Source organism: Phascolarctos cinereus, unplaced genomic scaffold (assembly GCF_003287225.1).
Source record: "Phascolarctos cinereus isolate Bilbo 61053 unplaced genomic scaffold, phaCin_HiC Scaffold_3;HRSCAF=262, whole genome shotgun sequence".
NCBI classification, from domain to species: Eukaryota; Metazoa; Chordata; class Mammalia; order Diprotodontia; family Phascolarctidae; genus Phascolarctos; species Phascolarctos cinereus.
In genome coordinates this window covers 254,925,935-254,949,437 of record NW_027555736.1, presented here as the reverse complement: position 1 = coordinate 254,949,437, position 23,503 = coordinate 254,925,935, and the positions used below count along the sequence as shown (strand labels likewise).

The 23,503-nt window shown below is 38.0% G+C and overlaps 1 long non-coding RNA gene and 1 pseudogene across 1 annotated transcript in view; one reads left to right on the top strand and one right to left on the bottom strand.

Annotated features, from left to right (window-relative positions):
• Window positions 1-979: 979 nt before the first annotated feature.
• The window catches only part of LOC110203681 (uncharacterized), a 261,878-nt gene continuing 239,354 nt past the window's right edge, over window positions 980-23,503 (bottom strand). Inside the window, exon 3 of the long non-coding RNA XR_013485485.1 lies at window positions 980-1,019. This is a non-coding gene — a long non-coding RNA (uncharacterized LOC110203681). The remainder of the gene's footprint in view (window positions 1,020-23,503) is intronic.
• On the top strand, window positions 13,833-14,683 carry LOC110203239 (protein NipSnap homolog 1 pseudogene; annotated as a pseudogene).

The following is a 23,503-nucleotide window of genomic DNA, read 5'->3' as shown; positions in this document are numbered from 1 at the left end:
GCTAGCATAATAGCCTAGGTGTGAGTTGGTAAAGACTGACCTCAGAGTGGTCACAGTACCTGAGCAGAGAAGGGAGAGTATGATAGATATGTGACAAAAGAAGAATGGATAGGACATAACTACCAATTAAATATGAGGTAGCAGCAGGAGTGAGAGTGAGGCATTGAGAATGATAGCTAGTTGCTGGAAAAGTTACTTTCTCCTGGAATAGAAAAAAAAAAACAACAAAAGCCACAAATAGAAATGGTTCTGATTCACTCTACACCTGTTAGTGGATCTAGACATCTTGTACTGTGTACCTCATGAGCTCAATCCCATTCTGGCCTCACTGTCACCTCACCACCGGCAAGGGAAGTGCCAGGAGCGCCTACTTCCCTGGCCATGGTCTGATGCCAGCAGAGTGTGAAGAGAGAAAGAATCACGGGCCAGGTGGAAGATGTGAAGAACAATCTTCGTGTATTGATCTGAGGGCTCAGGCTTCTATAGTACTGGATCAAGCAATAGTAACATTATTTTCCATGAAAAGCAAAAACCTAATTAAGTGATTTCCTGACTTCCTTGTACCTTGTCTGTTACTTTCTGTCCTGCATCCTGTCCTGTACCCTTTCCGTTTCCTCCCTTCCTGCATCCTGTTCTCAAGAGATGGAACAGGGGGGTGGTAAGTCGACATCCTGAGTTTCACAGCTGTGGGCTTAGTACAATCTACAGGTGAGACCCATGCAGGCCTAAGCCCTCCAACTCACCAGGCCTGGCCCTCTACAGGGAAGTTTCTGTTTGGTCTCACATTCCTTTTCCTTACTGTGTCTCTTCACAGTAATACACAGCTGTATCCTCAGTGTTAAGGGAAGGCATCAGTAGATATAACATGCTGTTGCCATCATCTCTGGAGATGGCGAATCAACCTTTCACAGAATCTGCATAGTATGTACTACTACCAATGCTTGCAACCCATTCCAGTCCCTTCCCTGGAGCCTGGCAAACCCGACTCATGTAGTAGTCACTGAAAGTAAATCCAGAAGCTTTGCAGGGCAGATGCAGAGATCCACCAGGCTGTTTCACATCTCCCCTAGACTCCATTAGTTGTACATCACATTGGACACCTGCAAAACAGAGACATTGTATTAAAGTCTATAGTCATATTAGATCACCACTTCATATTGTCCCTCACTCTCCATAAAACTACCCTGGAAAATAATCAGGAGGAAAATCCAATTCAGCTTAAATTTTATGGTGAGTTTCCATGTTAGTCCTCTGTGTAAAAGGACACAAAGAGCTTGAGCTTATCTCCCAGAGGAGGTACAGGTACAGGTTTGGGACTGCTTTTCATACTAGTAGGGAGGGACCCAATTTGTATGTCCTGATCTGTTCAAAAAGTGGAAGAACACCTTCCTCCCAATGAAAAGTTGCTTTCCTGAACTTCAGAGAGAAAGTTCTCCTGGAGCTGGTTCCAAAGGACTGGGAATGTTGGTGACACTGAGACTCCCAGAGCTGATGGTTTTACTCAATGTCAACCACTCCACATTGCTTCAATAACTGTAAACAGTTGGATCACATGTAGTAGGCATTTCTGTGCTTCTTATAAACTTCTAATTAATCTTAGTCCCATTTCTGATTGTCAAAGCTCCTCAAACAACTTCCATTTTCAATGAAGAACAGATTGAATCTCTTTTATGAATAACTTTCTTCTCAGGGTCTCTTTTCTTGATCCTTGGTACTCTACTGCTTCATAAATCAACTTTTGTCTCCTTTTACCTAGGATTACATTTCACCTAATTTGTTTGCCCATAGTCCCAGTTATACTCACCTGTTGTCTTGCTAGGAATAGCTCATATTCCTTTTTTAACTCTTCTAGGTGAAGAAATTGAGATATGAAAGTCATAGTTCACAATAAGAAAATTGCAAGTCTCCTCCAACAAATACCTTGTTTTCCTGATCCTTGTCACTCTACTGCTTCCTAACTCAACTTTTCATCTCGTTTTACCTAGGATTACATTTCACCTAAATTGTTTACCCATATTTTAGTTATTCTCACTCACTGCCTTGATACACACCTTTTTTAAATCTCTTAGGTGGAGAAATTTAGTTATGGAAGTCACAATTCACAATAAGAGATTTGCAAGTCTCCTCCAACAAACACCTTGTTTCTCAGAGACATATCCTATTTGATGGGACAGAGAAATTGTTATCCTCTGTGACACTGACCTGATAATCTGATTTATGGAGCAAGTATGGCTCAGATTTCTATGAGATGATTCTCATAGCTCAAGTACCATTCTCATCACCCAGAATATCTAACTCTGCTGCCACCTGCTGAACATTTGATTGTATACTCAGAAACATGTTTCCATTCTTACTTCCACATTCTTTTTTTTTTTAAGAAAGGAAATTTATAATTTCATGGCCCTTATCCTTTTAGAGATCTACACATAGAATTCTTTCCAAGATCATCTTTTTTTTTCCCCAAGGTCTCAACTCAGTGGGGAGAAAAAAAAAAAACAAGAACCCAATAATCCCTCTCTTAACCATCAATATAGCTATGGAGTCTTCATCATAAAGCAGGAAGTCTGAGACACATCTATTTGTTTTCTTTCCCCTGTTATTGTAATTTCATTTTAGGTGGCTCCTTCTTACTCTATTATTTACCAAATTAAAAATATTTTACAATACAACAGAGTTGTGAACAGGGTTCAATGACTAAAGAAAAGAAAAGCTTAGATTGGTATTCTTCTAGTGCTGAGTCCATAAATCATTGCTTCAGATACACTAGTATAAGGGTCTTATATTTTTAAATTTTTCCCATTTCAGGCATAAAATGATCACCCTATGTGTCCTATTCACATTTGTTAAAGGTTGCAAAACTTAGGAGTGTCCCATTCACTGTTTGTGAAGCAAATTTAAATAAATCTTCATATTTTTAACTCTGTTAGGTAATATGAATAATTTTAATCAACCTGAGAGTATTTGGAGTCCTTGCTCATATGATGAGACAACTCATGCCACATGAGTAAAGTGTAGATTAGCCATGTCCCTTGGGTTGATATAAAAAAGCAATCTAGCCAGTTCTATTTTAAATAGAGGGAGAGTCAGCTCTGCTGTCAGAAGTTGAGGTAAGGAGAAAAGCAGCCCCAGGGAATACAATTGTAAGAATTGAACAGCAAAGTCATTGTTCCCATAAAAAGTAACATTTGGACTATTATAAATACCCAGATTAACTACAAAAGGCATATAAAGGAAAACACTATTTGCATAAGAGAAAGAACTGGTAAATAGATGTATAGAATGATTTTGCAAATATACATATCTGTGTCTAATAGCCATCTTGAGGTGGGGGATTAAAAAAGATATTTACATGATAACTTTTTAAAAGTTTATTTAAACTTATTTAAAAGGAATAGCAAGCTGTACATAATAAATTTGAAGTTTCATGTACAATCATTTTTTTATTATACTATGTTATGGAAGTGGTTGTTTTATTCCATAAATTAAAAATAAAAGAAGTCTTAAAACATTTTTAAAGAATATGGAAATTTCACAATAAGGGAAAGAAAGTCAGGGTCTTGAAGTGGGTCCATTTCACCTTCTTCCACTCCAGGATTTGTTTTAGTGCACTATTTAAAGATCTTCAGAAGGGTTTGGAGAAACCTCAGGTGAGTCCCTGCTTTCTCTCTGCCATCTTGGCTCCACCCACTCCCACAACTATTTTTTGAACCAACCAGCTCTGAACCCATGTGACTATATTATCATCTTATCCATATCTTTTCAACTTCTTCACAAGAATAGTATTTTTTATCAAAAGTTTTGTTAAAGTGTAGAAAAGCTATATCCACAGGACTCCCCCTGTACTAGTTTAATCTTGTCAAAAATTAAGTGCAATTAGTCTGCTATAACCTATTCCATATGAAGTCATACTGAATCTTTTTAATCACTGCTTCCTTTCCAGGTATGACTCAAAAATCTGCTGCTCTTCACAGTTTATAACACTTCCATTGACAGAATTAACAGGTATTGGCTAAGAAATAGAGTAATGAGAAATAATAATAGAATAATAAGAATAGAGAAACAGAGATCAATGGAATAGGTTAGGTACACAAGACACAGTAGTCAATGACTACAGTAATCACTGTTTGATAAACCCAAAGACTCCAATGTCTGGGATAAGATCTATCTATTTGACAAAAGCTGCTGGGAAAACTGGAAAACAGCATGGCAGAAACTAGGTATAGGCCAATATCTTATGTCATATACCAAGTTAAGGTCAAAATAGGTACATGATTTAGACATAAAGAGTGAAACTATTAGCAAATCAGGAGAGCAAGGAATAGTTTACCTGTCAGAACTATGGAGAAGAGAAGAAGTATGACCAAATAAGAGATAGAGAACATTAAGAAATTCAAAATGCTTAATTTTGATTACAGTAAGTTGAATGTTTTTGCACAATGAAAGCCAATGCACCAAGAGGAGGAGGGAAGCAGAAAACTGGGGAAGAATTTTTACAACCAGTTTCTCTGATAAGGGCCTCATTTCTAAAATATATAGAAAATTAAATCAAATTTAGAAGAATACAAGTCATTCCCTAATTAACAAATGGTCAAAGGATATGAATAGGCAGTTTTCAGATGAAGAAATTAAAGCTATCTATAGTCATATTTAAAAATGCTCTAAATCACTATTGATTAGATAAGTGCAAATTAAAACAACTCTGAGGTACCACATCATACCTGTCAGATTGGCTAAGATGACAAAGTAGAAAAATGAAAATAGAAAAGGTATGGGAAAATTGGAACACTAATGCATTGTCGGTGGAGTTGTGAACTAATCTGGAGAGCAATTTGGAACTATTCCCAATGATCTATAAAAATGTGCATACACATCTACAAACCTATTTATAGTAGCTCTTTCTGTGGTGGCAAAGAATTGGAAATTGAAGGGGTGTCCATCAATTGGGAATGGCTGAACAAGTTGTGGCATACAAATGTAATGAAATACTGTTGTACTACAAGAAATGATGAGCAAACAGATTCTGGAAGAACCTGAAGAGACTTATATGAACTGATGGTAAGGGAAGTGAGCAGAACCAGGAGAACACTGTACACAGTAACAAAACATTGTGCAATGACTTTGTTAGACTTAACTCTTCTGAGCAATGCAATGATTCAAACAATTCCAAAAGACTCATGATGGAAAATGCTATCCACAGCTAGAGAAAGAACTATGGAGTCTGAATGTAGACTGAAACATACTATTTTCCCTTTTTTTGTTGTATTTTGTTTTTTTCTTTCTTATGGTTTTTCCCTTTTGTTCTGATTCTTCTTTCACAACACGACTAATATGGAAATATGTTTAACAAAATATATGTCTCAATTTGCACCTTCTCTGTCAGGAAATGGATACTATGGATATCATAAATCTTCTGAAATTATGATTAGTCTTTGTTTTGATCAGAGTTTTAAAGTCTTTCAAAGTTGTTTATCTTTACAATATTGTTGTCATTGTACAACTCATTCCTCTGGTTGGGCTCACTTTTAAGTAGTTCATAAAAGAATTTCCAGGTTTCTCTGAAAACATTCATTTTATCATTTCTCATTGCACAACAATATTCTACTATATATGCAATAATTAACCATATTACACATATTTAAATATTTCTATTATATATTATATTATGCTATGTTGTGCTATGTTGTTATTTTATGCTATGCTGTCTTATGTTATATTGTACTGTGCTATATAGTATAGTATAGCATAGTATAATAGACTATAGTATATTTTATTGTATTATACTGTATTATGTTATACTATACTATATTTATTATATGGCAGCTAGGTGGTAGAGTGGATAGACTGCTGGGCCTAGAGTCAGGAAGACCTGAGTGCAAATTTGGCCCCAGACATTTACTGGCTGTATGACCCTGGGAAAATCACTAAACCCTGTTTTCCTTAGTTTCCTCATCTGTCAAATGAGTTGTAGAAGGAATGGCAAACGACTCCAATATCTTTGCCAAAAAAAAAAAAAAACAAGTGAGACCAAACATAGACACAACTGAAATGACTAAATGACTACAATACTATAGCATACAATACCATAAGTTGTTCAATCATTTCTCAATTAATGGAAACACTCTTAATTTTCACTTCTTTGCCACAGCAAAAAGAGCTGCTGTAAATATTATTTTCATACTTGTCCTTTTCCTCTTTATTTAATCTGTTTGGAGATTAAAGAGCTAGCAGCAATATTGATGAGGCAAAGTATATGCATCATTAGCTAAGTTTAGTGATGTAATTCCAAATTTCGTATCTGTACCAGCTCACAGTTCCACCAACAGTGTGTTAATGCACCTGTTTTCCCACAGCCCTTCCAATATTTGTTATTTAAGTTTTTAGTCAACTTTGCCAATCTTACAAATACTGGTTGAAACCTAAAAAGTATTCTTTATTACTGATTTATTATATCACCTTTTATGTCTAAGTCATGTGCCCATATCAATCTTTATCTTAGTATATGGTCTGAGATGTGGATGTTTATTTAATTACTATCAGACTGCTCTCCAGTAAATTCTTAGTCCAATAGCTGGAGGTTTTGGTTTTATTAAGCATTAAGCAACAGTCTAATGCTTCTGAATATTGTAGAACTACTCTGCTAAAGTTTTCTATTTCTTAACCAATATGAAATTGATTCCCTTTCTCCTTTTCCCTTCCCATTTTATCTCTTTTGTAGTATTCTTATTTTTCTCTCCCGGTTGTCTACTTTTGCTGTTACTTATCTGAAATGATTAATACATCTGCTCTATTTTACTATAGCTAAAGCAAAATACTTTTTATTTCAACACCATTTGAATTTTTATGTTTCAAATATGTTTCTTGTAAAGATTATAATGTTGTATTCTGCTTTCTAATCTACTCTGTTATCTTCTTCCATTTTATGTCAATTCATCTCATTTGTATCACAATTTTGATTGTTTCACTCTATCCTATTCTGTTTGTTTCCCACTTCTCTTTAAAAGTGATGAGAAATGAGTGCACAGCACCAATGCTAACTGTGATGCAATCTACTTCTCCCTTAGTAGCACTCATTAGTACTGTGCACTAAAGGGTAATTAGTACCCATGCTACATAAATTATTCTCAAAAATTGAGAAAGGACAATATCTAAAATATTTTATGAGTTAAATATAGTCCTAATATTTAAACTAAGCAAGGAAAAAGCACACAAGGAAAACTCTCAGTATCTTTAATGAATACCAATCCAAAAATTTAAACAAGGTCCTGTCAAACATATTACAATGAATTACCCAAGAAATCATTCATTATGACAAGTGAGATTTATACCAGGGGTGCAAAAATGGTTCAACATTAGGAAAATAATTAATGTAATTACTGATAAAACAAATACCTACAAAACCAAATAATTATCTCAATGGATGCAAAAAAGCATTTGCCAAAATTCAACATTCATTTACAAAAAAAAAAAACACCTCTTGCAAAGTATAGACAAAGGATTTTCTTTAATATCATAAAAAGCTTCTAATAAAACCAAAAGAAAGCATCATATGCATTGGGGATACACTAGAACTTTCTCCAATAAATATAGGGCAAATCAAGGATCCCACTTTCCCCAATATTATTTGATATAATACACACATGCACACACACACATACATACAGTTAAAGAGGTGAATAAAATTTTAGAAAAGTTAAATATGGTTGACCTCTGAACTCATTTCCCAGGGAGGTTGTAGGTGTGAGAAATGCTGAATTATTAGGTTCCTGAATAGGTTGAAAAAAAAACAAGAAAGATGCTGAATGGCTAACTGTTTCTGTATAATGTACATAACAGAATGCCAGAATGAGGGGGGAGTGACATTCCTCGAGCCAGTTAAGCTAGGTTAACTTGACAGCAGGGTTCCTGTTTTTGCAGCCAAGGTCCCAAACCAACCCAAGCCAATTTTGGATCAATGTTCTGGTATAAGAATCTGCTACTACACAGGTTCAGCAAGCCTCATGCATATTAATTAAAGAATTAGATTTTTATTTCTACCAACTGTAACCCAGATTGTGGTTTCTCTCATTCGAATATGGAATTCTGGACCTAACCAATTGTGAAACTTTTGATCATAGCTCAGGTCTATCCAAGTTTGGAGGGAGGGGTAAGGGGAACAGACTAATAGTATAAAGCTCTCTCTAACTTCTGTGCTCTGTGTGCTTCCTCCTTGAAAGGGAGTGTACCTGATTCTCATGAGAATTGAATAAAGGAATTTCTTCCTTCACTCTGATCTTCACTCTTCTCATAATATGAATCTATGGTATGTTTCTTTCTATTGATGGTGTCTCTTTATTCCTTGGCTTTTAAAGAGATTAAGCTGTCCTCCTGGAGAGCAGAAGGCACTGACCCAAGCTTTATGTGTTGGAGCCTAGGTCTTGGTCACTGGCTTTGTGTGCTGGGGCCTCTTATGTTGGCAATTGGAGGCTGTAGGGTTCTGGCAACTTACCTGGCATTGGGCTGGAATCAACAAGACTGGAACTTTCAGGCAATTCTAGGTTGCCTGCTTTTCCTTTCCTTTAGCATTCTTCAGCTCCTTTTAGCTGGGTGCTGCAGGGTGTTTATCTGCCTGGGGCCCCTTGCAGTACTGCCTCCCTTACATCTACTGAGGCACTGGGAGGCTCCTTTGCTGTAGAATGCCGAGGCACCTGGTGGTTTTCTGAGCTGGTTTCCACCAGTTCCCCTGCCCTCACTGAAGCACTTGGAGATCCAGGTATTGGTGTTTGCCTGCTCTACCACCTGGGCTTCAGGATTTCCTCCTCATTGGCAGTTGGAGGCTGTAGGGTTCTGACAGTTTACCTAGTCTTGGGCTGGAATCAGCAAGGCTGTAACTTTAGGTAGACTCTAGGTTGCTTTCTTCATTCCTTTCAGATGAATGCTGCAGGGTGTTTATCTGCCTGGGGCCCTTTGTAGTGCTGCTTCCTTTATTTTTTCTGAGACACTGGGAGATCTGTTTGCTGTAGAATGCCAAGGCACCAGGATCTCCTCCTGGTGTGGTAAAGTGAGGCTTTCTGCTAGCTGGCTGGGACCCCTCCCGTTCCATACTGCTCCCCTTCCCCCTGGTAAGAAGAGCTTTTCCCTTTAATCCCTCAAGCTGCCTGGTCTACTGCACTGCTGCCCTGTCTTTCTTCTGGTTCAGCTGTTCCAGGGTTTTTTCTGGGATAATATTTTCTGGGTTTTCAGAGGTTGATAGCAGAGGGTGAGAGGGACTACCTTTTCACTCCACCATCTTGGCTCCTGGAAGCCTTCTTCCTTCACTCTGAAGGAGCTGTAAATCCTGCCGGTCCTGGAGGCCACTGATAACAACGTGAGGAATTGTCCAATATACTCCTGAGGCCCCTGAGTGATCACTTGAGGGGTAAGTGGAGGAAGGGCACTCCTGCCCATTTTTGGAGGTCCTTTGCTTTTCTCTCTGGCTTCCCCAAGCTACACATGAGACTTGAGACTTCACTATTTGCGGAATGGAGTGATTGAACAAATCCAGGAAGAAGAAGCTGGCTAGGGGACCACTCAAGTTCAGATCTCAAGCAAGGTCAGAAACATTGGTGGCACAAAGAACTTCTCTGTGGGTTGGGCCCATCTTAGGTAAGACCAGTCCTAGAAGGGACGTTCAGAAGCAAATCCGAAGGATGAGAGGCCAGGGTTCGAAAAGGAAGGTACCTGTGGAGGGGAAGGAGGACCCTCCCCACAATTCCCTGAGACAGTCCACTGGGGAGGATGCTAGCAAATTGGAGTAGTGGAACAATCCCAGATCATGAAAACCCCTATTAGCAGGGGGGAGTCAGACTATGTTTCCTGCTGGAAGGAAAGAAGCACAGGGATAAAAATTTTTACTGGTGAAGGGGAAAGAGGAGGAAATACCTTGGGACCCATGAGTTTCTTTTGATAGTCAGTGTTAGAATTAGAACGGTGCATATGTTGTCTTTCTATATGTTAAGATGTTTGTCTGTCTGTATGTTTAGCTGTTCTTCTGTCTGTTTCCCAGAAACATTCTCAGTAACTTCTAAAGTCTGTACTTAGAGAAAGAACAGTGGAAAAGATTGAGATTAGAATCAAAGAGGAAGGAGATACTGGTAAGGATTTGGAGCATGCTGCCCAAGATGGCAAGCCAAGAGAGGTAAGGGGCTGAGAAGAATTTGAATTAAGGTTTAATCAGATCCCAAAGCTTAGAGTTTAAATTACTCTCTTTTTATGCCTCCTGCCAATATATCTGATATCAAGGCAATGTGTTTAAAATTGCAAAAGTAAGAGTTTTTCTGTGTTTTAATGTGATCGCTTTAGGATTTCAGTGATTTCCTTAAAATGCATAGTAACATTATAAAAGCTGTTTGGGGAGAGGTAAGGGGACCACACTAATAGTATAAAGCTTCCTCCAGCTTCTGTGCTCAGCGTGCTTCCTCCTTGGGAGGGAGTGCTTCCTATTCTTGGAAGAATTGAATAAGGCAACTTAATCCTTCATTATAAAAGAGCTGTAGCCTGCATCTCTAAAAGAGCTGTATCTTGTTAATTCGACTCTTGGCTGGCTTGCAACTGGGGAAGTAGTGGGCAGAGGCAGCTTGTCCCAGCAACTCTCCAATCTTGCCGATCTTTGAGGCCATTGATAACACAGGGATTACATGATTGTAAAATAGCTGGTATATATCAGACAACGTTGTTATTATCTCTCCAACTTAATGCAATTGTTCCATACCTGATAACTTTGAAGTAGTTTAAATTTACCAAAAGTAATGAGGTCAATAATTTCTTTATGTGATAATCTGAAAATGCAACTGATATCATCTGAAGTTTATTTTTTGTGTTATTACTGTATTTCTCAATTTTTCATCTAGATTTTGTTGCATATGAATTGGGGCTTTTAAAAAGAAAGGGATGTGATGAAATCTTTTTGAAAACTGTTAAATAATGAAGTATATTTGGTTATAATCAAATAATAATAATAATGCTGATATTTACTGTGAGAGCAGATTTTTTCATTTGAAATCTTGGGTATTATGAAAATATATAAGGTAGTTTTAGGTTGTAGTTTCAACATATTAATGATGAGATGAGTGATTCTCTGTGCAAAGTCATTTAGAAATTAATTTATCTAAATTGATCAAGGGTTGTTTCAAGTGGTAAATACATTATAATGTGCAGGGTATTGTTCCATTTCTATGTTATACAATTTGGTAAACAGTTGTATCACCTATGTTGTTAGAAAAGCAATTTATCTTACAATCTAGGTGTTAAATTAAGAATTGTACTGTCGGAGAAAAAGAGGAAAACAATGTATTGTAAAATTTTTGAAGTACTGTAATTTAAGAAATCATAAACTTCAAAGTTTTGGCTATATTTAAAGGGAAGTTTCTGTTAAAATTATTTGGTTAAATCAAATATTCTTGTAAATGCCTTAAAGGAATCTCCCACTTTAATTAGGGGTCATTTATTTGAATGTTACTAGAAGCTGGAATTGTCTTATTGATATGTGCTGTTTTAAAATTGATCACTCAATATAAGATGTATGTATTGGAGTCCACCTTTTTATAAACAGTGTTCTGTTATTAATCCCTTAGTGGAATCTTATCTTCCTGATGTGGGAATGAATTGAAGTTGTGAAGTATAAAAACTGGGTTCTAATTTTCCTGTTTATGTTTAAGTTTTTAAACATGACACTTGGTCAAGATTCCAATTTTGATTTTATAATATTAGAGACATAAAGGTTGAGTTAACTTGCACTTTTTGACCTGGTTATTGTCAAGGTAATTTAAAATTGTGTTAAGATCAATTTTGTAGGAAATTTTTTTCATATTTAATTAATTTATTTTGAATTATCAACAATCAGTTCCATAAGCTTTTAACTTTTAAATTTTCTCCTCCTCCCTCCTCACCTTTCTCCCCAAGACAGCACATAATCTCATATAGGCTATACATATATATTCCTATTAAACATATTTTCACATCAGTGATGTTGTAGTTAAGAATTAGAGTAATAGGTGGGACCACAAGAAAGAGGAAACAAAACACAAAAGAAGAAAAAAAAATTGCAAGTAGTATGTTTCGATCTACATTCAAATTCCATACTTCTTTTTGGATAGCGTTTTCCATCATAAGGACTTCGGAGATGTCTTAGATCCTCGTATTGCTGAAAAGGTTAAGTCTATCAATAGTCATCATCGCACAACATGGCTGTTACTGTGTACAACGTTTTCCTGGTTCTGCTCACTTCACTCAGCATCTGACCATACAAGTGTTTCCAGATTTTTCTGAAGTCGCCCTGTTCATCATTTCTTACAGCACAATAGTATTCCATTACATTCATATACCAAAACTTGTTCAGCGATTCCCCAATTGATGGGTATCCTCTCAATTTCCAATTCTTTGCCACCAATTTTCTACCTTCCTTCTAATCTTGGTTGCATTGGCTTTGTTTGTGCAAAAACTTTTTCAATTTAATGTAATCAAAGCTATCCATTTTGCTTTTTGTAATGTTCTCTTTCCCTCTTTGCTCATGAATCCTTCTGTTCTCCAGAAATGTGATAGGTAAACTATTCCTTAATCTCCCAGTTTGCTTATAGTGTAAGCCTTTATATCTAAATCATGAGCCTATTTTGATTTTATTTTGGTATATGGTGTAAGATTTTGGTCTATGCCTAGTTTCTGCCATACTCTTTTCCAGTTTTCCCAGCAGTTTTTGTCTGAGTAACTTCTTACCCCAGAAGCTGGGGTGTTTGGGTTTATCAAATAATAGATTACTATAGTCATGGACTGCTGTGTCTTGCATACTTAATGTATTTCCACTGATCCACCATTCTATTTCTCAGCCAGTACCAAGAAGTTTTATTGCTGCTTTATAATACAATGTAAGATCTGGAATGGTTAGGCCACCTTCCCCTGCATTTCTTTTCATTAGTTCGTTGACATTCTGGACCTTTTCTTATTCCAAATGAATCTTTTTATTATTTTTTCCAACTCAATAAAATAATTTTTGGTTGTTTGATTGATATGGCATTGAATAAGTAAATCAGCTTAGATAAAATTGTCTTTTTTCTTATATTAGCTCAGCCTAACCATGAGCAACATACTTTTTTCAGTTATTTAGATCTGACTTTATTTGTGTGAAAAATGTTTTGTAATTGTATTCAAATAGTTCCTGCATTTGTTTAGGTAGGTAGACTCCCAAATATTTTATAATGTCTACAATAACTTTAAATGGATTTATGTGGATTTATTTTATAATCTGCAACTTTGCTAAAGTTTATTATTTCAAGTCGTTTCTCACTTGATTCTCTAAGTATATCATCCTATCATCTGCAAAGAGTGATAGCTTAGTTTCTTTGAGTAATCTAATACTTTAAATTTCTTTTTCTTCTCTTATTGCTAAAGCTAACATTTCCAGTATGATATTGAACAACAGTGGTATAATGGACATCCTTGTTTCACCCCCAATCTTACTGGAAATGTTTCTAACTTGTCCCCATTACATATGATGCTTGCTGAAGGTTTTAGGTAGATACTATTCATTACTTTAAGGAAGACCCCATTTATTTCTATGCTCTCTCGTGTTTTTAATAGGAATGGGTGTTGTATTTTGTCAAAACCTTTTTCTGCATCTATGAGATGATCATGTGGTTCCTGTTAATTTTGTTGTCCATATAATAAATTATGCTGATAGTTTTCCTAATATTGAACCAGCCCTACATTCCTGGTATAAATCCTACCTGGTCATAGTCTTGTGATAAGTTGCTGTAATCTATTTGCTAATATTTTATTTAAAATTTTTTACATCTAGGGCCCTCTGCTGCTGCCACCACCAGAAGATGGCTGCAGGGGTGTGCAGCATCTCGGTGAGCGCACTCCGCAGTCTGCCCCTCCAGACCCGTCCACTTCAACAGAGCTGCACCTGGGTCAGGGCCGAGGGCCTACTCGAAAGATAGTGAAAGCAGATGGTTTTGTTCCCTCTTTGTCCACAAAGTGGATCCCCGGAAGGATGCTCATTCCACCCTCCTGTCAAAGAAGGAGACCAGCAACCTGTACAAAATTCAATTTCACAACTTGAAGGCAGAGGCCTGGATGCCTACAACAGCCTGATGGAAGCGGTGCTCCCTCAGCTTCATCTAGACCCAGACTATCCTTGTGCATTGGTGAGAAACTGGAATACCTGGTATGGGGAGCAGGACCAGGCAGTACCTTGTGGCGATTCTCGGGGGCTACCCTGCCCTCATGGACTGCATGAACAAACTCAAGCGAAACAAGGAGTACCTGGAGTTCCAGAAGGAAAGGAGTAAGATGCTGCTGTCCAGGAAAAGCTGGCTGCTTTTGGAATTCAGTTTCTGGAATGAGCCTGAGCCTCGTGAGGGCCCCAACATTTACGAACTAAGAGCTTGCAAGCTGAAGCCAGGGACCCTGACTGAGTGGGGAAACAACTGGGTCCAAGATCAAGTACCATCAGGAAAACCAGGAAGCCGTGGATGGCTTCTTCTCCCAGATTGGAGAGCTCTATGTGGTCCACCGTCTCTGGGCCTATGAAGACCTGCAGTCCCGGGAGGAAACTTGAAATGTTGCCTGGAGGAAAAGGGGCTGGGACTAGAATGTATGCTGTACAGTCCCTCTGGTACAGAGCATGGAGTCTCATATCATGATTCCCCTGAAGATCTCACCCTTCCAGTGACCCTGTGGACTCCTTCCTCATCCCTGGAGGGAGCTGTTAGCCAGAAGAGACCCTCTCCTCTCCTCCCAGACACTCCCCATTTCCCCCACACCCCTCCCCCACCTCATGCCCCACTTCCCCTCCCCCCCATCCTCTCAGATTTCATGCCTCGTTCTTTCTTTGGGGTCTGATGGGTTCCTCGGGGAGTTAGGTCTGGCTGAGGCTAGCTGAATTAGACCAAGACCTGGCTGCTTCTAAGGCCCATCCACCTTCTCCCTTTCTGTTCTTCCTTTGGTTCCGGGCAGCTAGGTGACTTAATGGATTGAGTTTGGGGCTTGGAATCAGGAAGAAAGACCTGTATTTAAATCATGCGTAAAGACACTTACCACCTATGTAAGGAGCTGGGCATTTCCCTTCATCTCTCTGGGCCTTAGTTTCCTCATCTGTAAAATGAGGATCACAACACCACCTACCTCATAGGGTTGTTGTGAGGAGCAAACAAGATAATGTATGTAAATGGCTTTGCAAACCTTCAAGCTAACTATCATTCTTACAATTCTCCTTGTTCTGCCAGTCCCTCATTCCCTTGGGGAAGTAGAGCAGATCTCAGCTTCTGATTTCCTTTCCCAAGGCCCCTCAGTTGCGGCTGCTTAGACCTGCCTTCCTTCCATGTAAACGTCACAGACGCAGTCAGATTTATGTAAGAGATGGTGTAGTCCTGTGGTTAGAGCTTAGAGGCAATAGCTGGGGCCGTGCCTACCTCAGCTACTGGCTTCTCTGATGCACAGCAGCCAAGTCCCTCTCTTTGCTTCTTAGTCCAGGCTCTTAATATATAATCCTGAACCAATGCTAGCAAGGTCAAGGCTGTTGGGATGGGGGCTTTTTACCCAGGCTTCTAGGAAGATGGAGGGCTGTAGAAACAGCTCACTGCCTGAGGCCAGGGGCCTGATAGAAGGACAATCTTGTATTTGTGCTGTTCCTGTTTCTGTGGGGTCTCTGGGTTAGGCTTCTAAATATTACTGCATCTACCTGCCAGGCAGAAGGTGAGCTCTCCCAGTGGGTTTCTTTTTGCTAGAGCTCTGGGCTTTTATCTCCACCCCCCAACTCCCATCCCTACCCCATATCTGGAATGGCTATCATGCCCCCTTTCTCTCCTCCTTCCTATATTCCTCTTCCTTCCGTGACTATCTGTGGCCATGTGGGGATCATTGCAATACCTGGAAGGAGCAGGGTTGGGCCTCTTCAGGTCCCTGTACCCCACAAATTATGCCAGGAGGCTTACACCCATCCCCCTCCAGGGTGGCCTGTACTGACTGACCTAATTAAATATTTGATAGAAATGGTGTTTGCTCTTCTTCACTTGCCAGGAATCTCCCCCAGCTGCCCCAAGATTCCAGAGATAGGAGAGATTGGAACTGGTGAAGGGGAGGAACTGAGAAGCACTTGGAAAATGAGGTTGGAACCAAAAGAGACAGATGGGATTGGAGTTTTTCAGTGAGACACCTGGGCAGGGGACACATGGGAAAATCATGCGGATTAGCCTATTTCTCCTGAAAGATCTATAGTCTGGGGAAGGGAAGGCTTGGGAGCTCTTTCCAAAGGGCTATCACCTGGATGGATCACCTTCCTCTTCTTGGGCCTAGAGGGCAGAACCAGGAGCAGGAGAGGAGGAGGGAGCAGATTAGGCATTATTTCAGGCAAAACTTCCTTCTTACAATTAAAGTCTCAGGGCCAGGGTGTCTTCAAGCAAGGGCTGGATAACACTTTGTTGGCATCACAGTTTGAGAGTTGGAAGGACTTCAGCAGCTATCTGGTCCAGCCAATACTAGAGAAGGAATCCACATTATAACATATCTGACGTGTTATCCAGCATCTCCTGGAAGACCTCCCAAGGAAGATAAACCCACCATCTCGCCAGGTAGTTCATTCCACTTTAGGCTAACTCTCCATCAGGAAATCTGTCCTGGTATCAAACATAAAATGGTTTCACTGCAAAGACCTCCCTTTTCCTTCAGCTTTTACTAGTTGTAATAATTTAAGTAGAGAAGCAGTTAGGTAGTAAAGTGGATTGAGGCAGTACCTGGAGTTAGGAAGACCTGAATTCTAATCCTGCCTTTTACATTAGCTGTGTGACTTTGGGCAAGTCATTTCACTGCCATCCCCAATGCTTCAGTTTCCTCATCTGTAAAAAGAGGATAATAATAGCACCTACTTCACAATGTTGTTGTAAGGATCAAATGGGATGACATGTAAAGTGTTTTACAAACCTGAAAATACCATATGAATGCTAGCTGTTATTAACCTATGGAAGGATGTGCACATGAGTCACCTTGATTTGGTAACATCATAGCTGTATTGAGGACAGTTTTTGTTTCATTTTTACTGAGAGAAGTATGATCAGATTTTGTGGAAATCAATTACTTTATAGCTAAATTCTACTTAAAAGAATCAACTTGTTTGACTTTTAAATTAGCAATAGTGAACAGAAAATTTGATCCAGTGAGTACAATTGCTGTTGAAAATAAGCCCCAGAGTGAGAGGGAAGGAGAATTAGGAAGGTGGTAGAGAGACAGAGGTCAGGGATCCAGGTTGAAAGCCTGGGGAGAGGCAAAGAAACATCTGGCACTCACATACCTACCTCTTCACTCCTGCAAAAACCTGAAATTTGCTCCAGATTGAATAATGATCAAGACAAACATTGTATTTCAAGAAATCACAAATGAAAACTACCCAGATTTATCAGAACCAGAAGGCAAGATGAAGATGGAAAAAATCCACTGAGAACCTCTTGAAAGAAAGTGATATCATAGCCAAAACTGAGAGCTCCTACATCAAAGAGAATATACTTCAAGCATTCAGAAAGAGGCAATTTAAGAGCCATAGAACCAAAATACATGAACTGGCAGCATCTGTTAAAAACCAGAAGATTATGGAATATCCATATCCAAAAGGCAAGAGATACTGATTTACAACCAAGTAAAAACTTGCCCTGCAACATGTAGATGTATTGGAGCAATTAATGGGACCTCATTTAATACTAACATATTAATTGAAGAGAACACACAAGCCCCTCTTCAGAATTGCATTGTCTTCAAGGGACATTGAAGGAGTTGAAAAGAAAAACAGAGGAACTTAGGGTTGGATTGGTTCTGTTTAGACTGTTTTTAGAAGGGAAAAATAAGGGAGAATGAAAAGAATATACTTGCATAGACTAAAGGAAAAAGGGAACAGAATTCCCTTTCCAGAATTAGGATGGATGAGAAGACAAGTATTTTCAAACATGAGAAAAGGGTAAGGAAAACATCAGGTGAAGCTCTTATGAGAATCAGACAAAAGAGGGGTTGTGTGGGACAGCTATCCTTATTTCCAATAAATTCAGAGGCTTCTCCAGGTAGAAGACAGAAAGGACTTTCTATTACAATCTCACGAGAAAGGGTGACCCGCACTGAAAAACCTCTCAGTGTCAGGGCTACCTGAACATAGATACGGCAGGTTTTTATAAGGCCCTCCCCAACAGTTCATCTCCCCACCCCCCAAGGCTTGAAGGTAAATCTTCCCGGAGATAGTGACAAACAAACAAACTTGGTTATCTTGAAATGTTCGAATTCTGTAAATCCCTGCAAAATTCCTGTTCCCACTCCCCCCCAGGGTCCCGTGCAGATGCGATACAACCATTTGTTCACACAGTTGGGCAAAAGGCCTGTATTTTGAGTTTAGATTTTTTGAGGGGTTTTCACCACATTTCATTCAATTCCTCCTCTCTTTGGCTCATTGAAAACCACTCACACCACTCCCCACATTCCCTTCACTATCTCATCCTGTATCTCTGACCCATCTGACCTGATTCTGTATCATTATTTTCTTGGATCCCTCTGCCCTAACTTCTAATTGAAGTAATTTTGAGACAGAATCCTTGACTAGCCATAAAATTTGTCTATCATGTCTTCTTTGTTGCCTCCTTTACTTCCTTACTCTTTTTTCTCATCTGAATTCTTCCCTTAATCATCACCCCTTTAAAATATGGGAAGGATCGATCTACGCATTGACAAATCAAAGGGGCAGTCCCCTTTTTAAATGCACATATAGAGACCCAAAAGAAAACAATATTGCAATTGTCCCTTTAAGATTCAAAAAGCCTTTTCCTATACAGCTGTCTGGCAGGGAAGAAGTCCTCCGGTTGGTCATTGGTATTTGTTCCAGCCACCTCCAGCACAGCATCTCAGCATTTCTTCTTCTTGTCTTCTTGCAGGAAACAGCTTTCTATCCACCCTCCTACAAAAGTGACCTTAGCACAATTTTAAATTACCATTTCTAATCCTTATAACCCTGATCATTTTTACAAACTCAAAATTGGAACCATGGCCAGTCATCATGTTTAAGAAATTCACATCAGGACTCAGTGTCTCATACTTTACATTAATCCATTATTAATTTCCTCAACAGGAGGATGAGATTTCACCAAGGAATTAATAGCAGGCTCCAGTACATACATAAATATATTAAATAATCAATTTTAACACAGTACATATAAGATCTTAAACTTTTAGTCATGCCATGTTTCTTTGATGGCATTTACAAAATACACCACAAGCCATTCTTCTTTTAATGTAACAAAACTCTAGACAATGATATTAACCAAATAACAAACTAACATTCTCACAAGCCCCTGACCTATTGTCTCTATACCATTACCAAGAATTAACGAACTCTAACTCATATGGGAACACACACAGGAACACTAGTCCCAGTTCTATAGTAACCTAAGATATTTCATAATCAATTATTTTAGTAAATTTGTTACTGTACTTGCAAACCTTCTGATTATAGAAACTTGCGCTAAGAGACTTATGAGTCTCTTAGTTTATATATGTATATATATGTATATATATGAGACATGATAAGGGAAGAATATTTCCCCAACTCCAGGCAGAGTGTTATGTCAAACTGCAAACTGCATTGAGCCAGGCTTAAAGTCTGCCAGGTGTCATAGTGGGGAAATTGAGTCAGGAGAATCCTACCTCAGCCATGCAGAAAAGTCATTCTCCGACCTTCCCATGAGAACACCTTCTTGCAGCTCATAGGTGCAGCTCACAAACCTCTTTGCAGGTTGCTGACGTCATGGGTCAGTAGGCTCAATCAGTTCTTTGTTAACCATACCTGGAGTTAGACTCAAAATAATAGTTCATTAACAGATTCCAAGGTCTTAGATAGCAAATTCCCCTCATCAGAGTTTCAGGTGTGACTATATTCTCACATTAATTAGGGAACACTCCAAAGTGAGCTCTAAGTAGCTTACATAACTTCCTACACATGTTATGGTTCCTAATAACATCTCAAGTAAAATCAAATTTCCATTAAGATCATAAGTTGCTACTCTAAATAGATTTGCCTTTCTGTTTCTCAAGCATATCTATCCCTCTCTAACCATCCTTAATCTGAAAGAATGAGACACTTTCAGGACTTGAATTCTTATACATATAAGTTCAAACAGTAATTTTAGCTCTTTCTAGGCCATGGAATGAATTCAGATCAAAACAGTGAGATCTTTCCTACTTACAGCTTATTACATAGATTTAGATGCTTTAGTATTAATCACTAGCCTTAGATCTCTGATGTTGCTTCCATTGAGACTGCTTCTCTAAAAGCACCCACTTAAGTCCAATCCAAGGACACAACAAACCCACAAATGAAACTCTAAGTTCACAGGAGATTTGAACATAAGTTTCATCAACAATAAGTTATTACTGCAACAAATTAGCTTGCATGTAGAAATTTAGTGGGCCCTCTAAAAGAATATCAAAGACTTCATCAAAACACCTTCTTCATAAAAGTATCTCCTTTTCTTAAAAACAGCTTACAATTTCCCATTACCATAGTCAACCTGAATGTTGGTCAAAAAGACCACAAGCTAGTGATAAGTGACATTAAACCCTGACTCAGGACCTCTGGGTTATTCAGTTCCATGGTCTCCACATGTTTAACCTAATTTCTTTAGTCTAGAGATGTCTGCAATGGGCCACTTAATCAGTAAGAGTTCTATCTCACAAAACTCCTGCACAGGATTGATAAGAATTATGAGATTTTACAAAATCTTTCTTTGCATAATTACATAGTTTCTTTACACACACACGAAAACTTCTACCAGTAATTCACTTAAACAATAACTCCAAATAGCTTAGTTAACAATTTTAAACTTCATAAGTGAGAGCCAAATAATCCTAGCTAAAATGTTCCTTTAAACAGAGAAAATGTTTAAGTTCTCATTTCTCAAATTATAGTACTTAAAAAGGAAATGTTACAAAAGACAGTCATATTAGAATATTCCAACAGCCTTCACCCATTCCTTTTTCTCTTTTCTCTGAAAGCACAATTCTCAATTTAACATTCTAGGTTATAAAATGAATTGTTCTTCCAACAACATAGCTAATACAATTGCTTACTATATTACATCACATAAGAAAATTCAGAAATATGTAAGCAGTATATTAAAAACTTGGAACAGACCCAATTAATTATTATTAAAAAAAACCTTTTTCTTTCTTTCTGAACCCCTTCACCAGGTTCCACAGTCTCCTAGGGCCACTCCCACCCCATTAGACTGGCTTTTCTTTATTATCTATGGGGTCTGATAGCCTTGGACCACATCCAGATTCAACCTCAATGACACTACTTGGCCTAAACTTCCCCACACAAACTAGTCTCTGCCTTAAGAGCCTGGCTCATACAGCCCATCCCCCAACAAACCCAATAGTTAGCCTAAAGAAGGACTGGGTTGAAAAACAGATATATATATATGTGTGTGTATGTGTGTGTGTGTGTATATATATATATACATATATATGTATATATGTGTGTATGTGTGTGTGTATTATATATGTATATATATATATACATATATATATATATATATATATTATATATATATATATATATATAATACACATTTCTATTTTTCTAATTTCTAATTGAGGCCCTGAGATGAGAGAATACCTCCTTAATTCCAAATACATATCAATAAGATTTTTTCCACAATGAAATGTTTTTGTACCACAGGGCATACATTATAAAATTATTTTCACAATTGTAATAAACTTTGAAATGACCCATTATCAATTTAGATGGATGTTCTTCTAATTCACTCTGTACAGAAAATCATTCATCTCATCATTAATATGTTGAGACTATGACTTTAAACCACCATATTTTTTGTAATAGACAAGATCTTAAATGAAAATCTACTATCATAGTCTTAGAACCCAATATACCTCACTAGGTATTTAACAGTTTCAAATTATCTCAGTTTCATCACTAAAGATAAAGAGACATCTCCACTCTTTATCACTAAAGACCCATTCCAGGTCAAGAGTTACTTTAACACCATTTCTACCTCACAATGGTCCCTCAAATTTTCCAGTCTAAGAGTTTTAGAAATACAATACAATTTAGAAACACAGTAATAACTTAAACAATAAACTTCAGATAACATCAATTGAATTTCCAGATTAACACATACAGAAATTATCTCTCTTATTACTCTTAGTACTTTTAACAATTACATTAAATAATAAATAATGCCACTTCCAACATATGCCATTGTATTAAGCACTCTACAATCATCATTCATTTTCTTTTCCATAATAACCATTATGTTTTTCCTTTATAGAACAGTAAACTTAAATCTAATCACATCCTAATTTATAATTGCTAATGATAAGCATTTAAAAACATTTTTGTTTTAAATGCAATACTCTTGGTCCTTTAAAAGGAAATATTCTCCACAAATTTATATATTCCCTTAAAAAGACACATGTAATTAATTCCTGCTCAAAACAATTATCTCTGTTTTTCTTTCCTACTTCAATGTTAAGTAGGCATAATCAATTTTCTCCACTTAGGCAGAAAGCTTCTAGAGTTCCAATAAGTAATTGAACAGCCCAGTTTATATAACAATCTCCAAACACAATGAGCTGCAAAATTTTCACTTCAATTCTACCCAAAGCAGAGTCAAACTTTCTCACATTTTTAAAACCCCTTGAAGGCACCCAGAACCAATATTCAATGGTGGCTTACCTCAAAACACCAGTCTCCCACCCAAATTACTCTCATCAAGGCTGGGGCAGCTTTGGACTCAGAAGGGACATAAGAATTGCAAATCCAGAGAAAAGCACTCTCCCACCCTCTCCCCAAATAGCTTTCATATTTTTGTAATGTTAAACACATTGCCCCTATACCAGACACATTGGTGGGAGGGATAAAGACAGCCATTCAAAACTCTTAGCCTTGGGATCCCATTAAACCTGAATTCTAATCCTCAGCCCTTTTTCTTCTCTTTCAGCCTAGCCATATGGGCTGCAAGCTCCTTATCAGTTAAAGGCTGCTTGCTGGCCTTCCACTAACTTCTGAGAGATTCCCTCCTTTTTCACTCTAATCTCAATCTCCCCCAGAAAGTCTGAGGCAGGAGCTCTTTCCCACTATTCCTTTTCCAATTTCAGACCTCAAAAATTACCCCAAAATTTTTCTGGCAGATACAAAATATCCATAGACAGACAGAAAAGGTGCACAAGATTCTACTTCTAACCTTGATCAGTCAAAAGAAACTCATTTTGTCCCAGATTCCCTTTGAATGGGTTCTGAGGTTTTTCTTTTCTTTTCCTTTTTTTTCCTCCTTTTCTTTTCCTCTTACTTGACTTAAGAATATACCTACCCTTCTTGGGACTATAGCCCTTGGGCCCCAGAAACCAGCATAACTTCTTTCTTCTTGAGAGGCCTCTCTCTCCTCCTTCCTTTAGCCAGGCGGGAAATACTCTCTCCCTAATCTGATCTGGGATGAAAGGGGTTAAC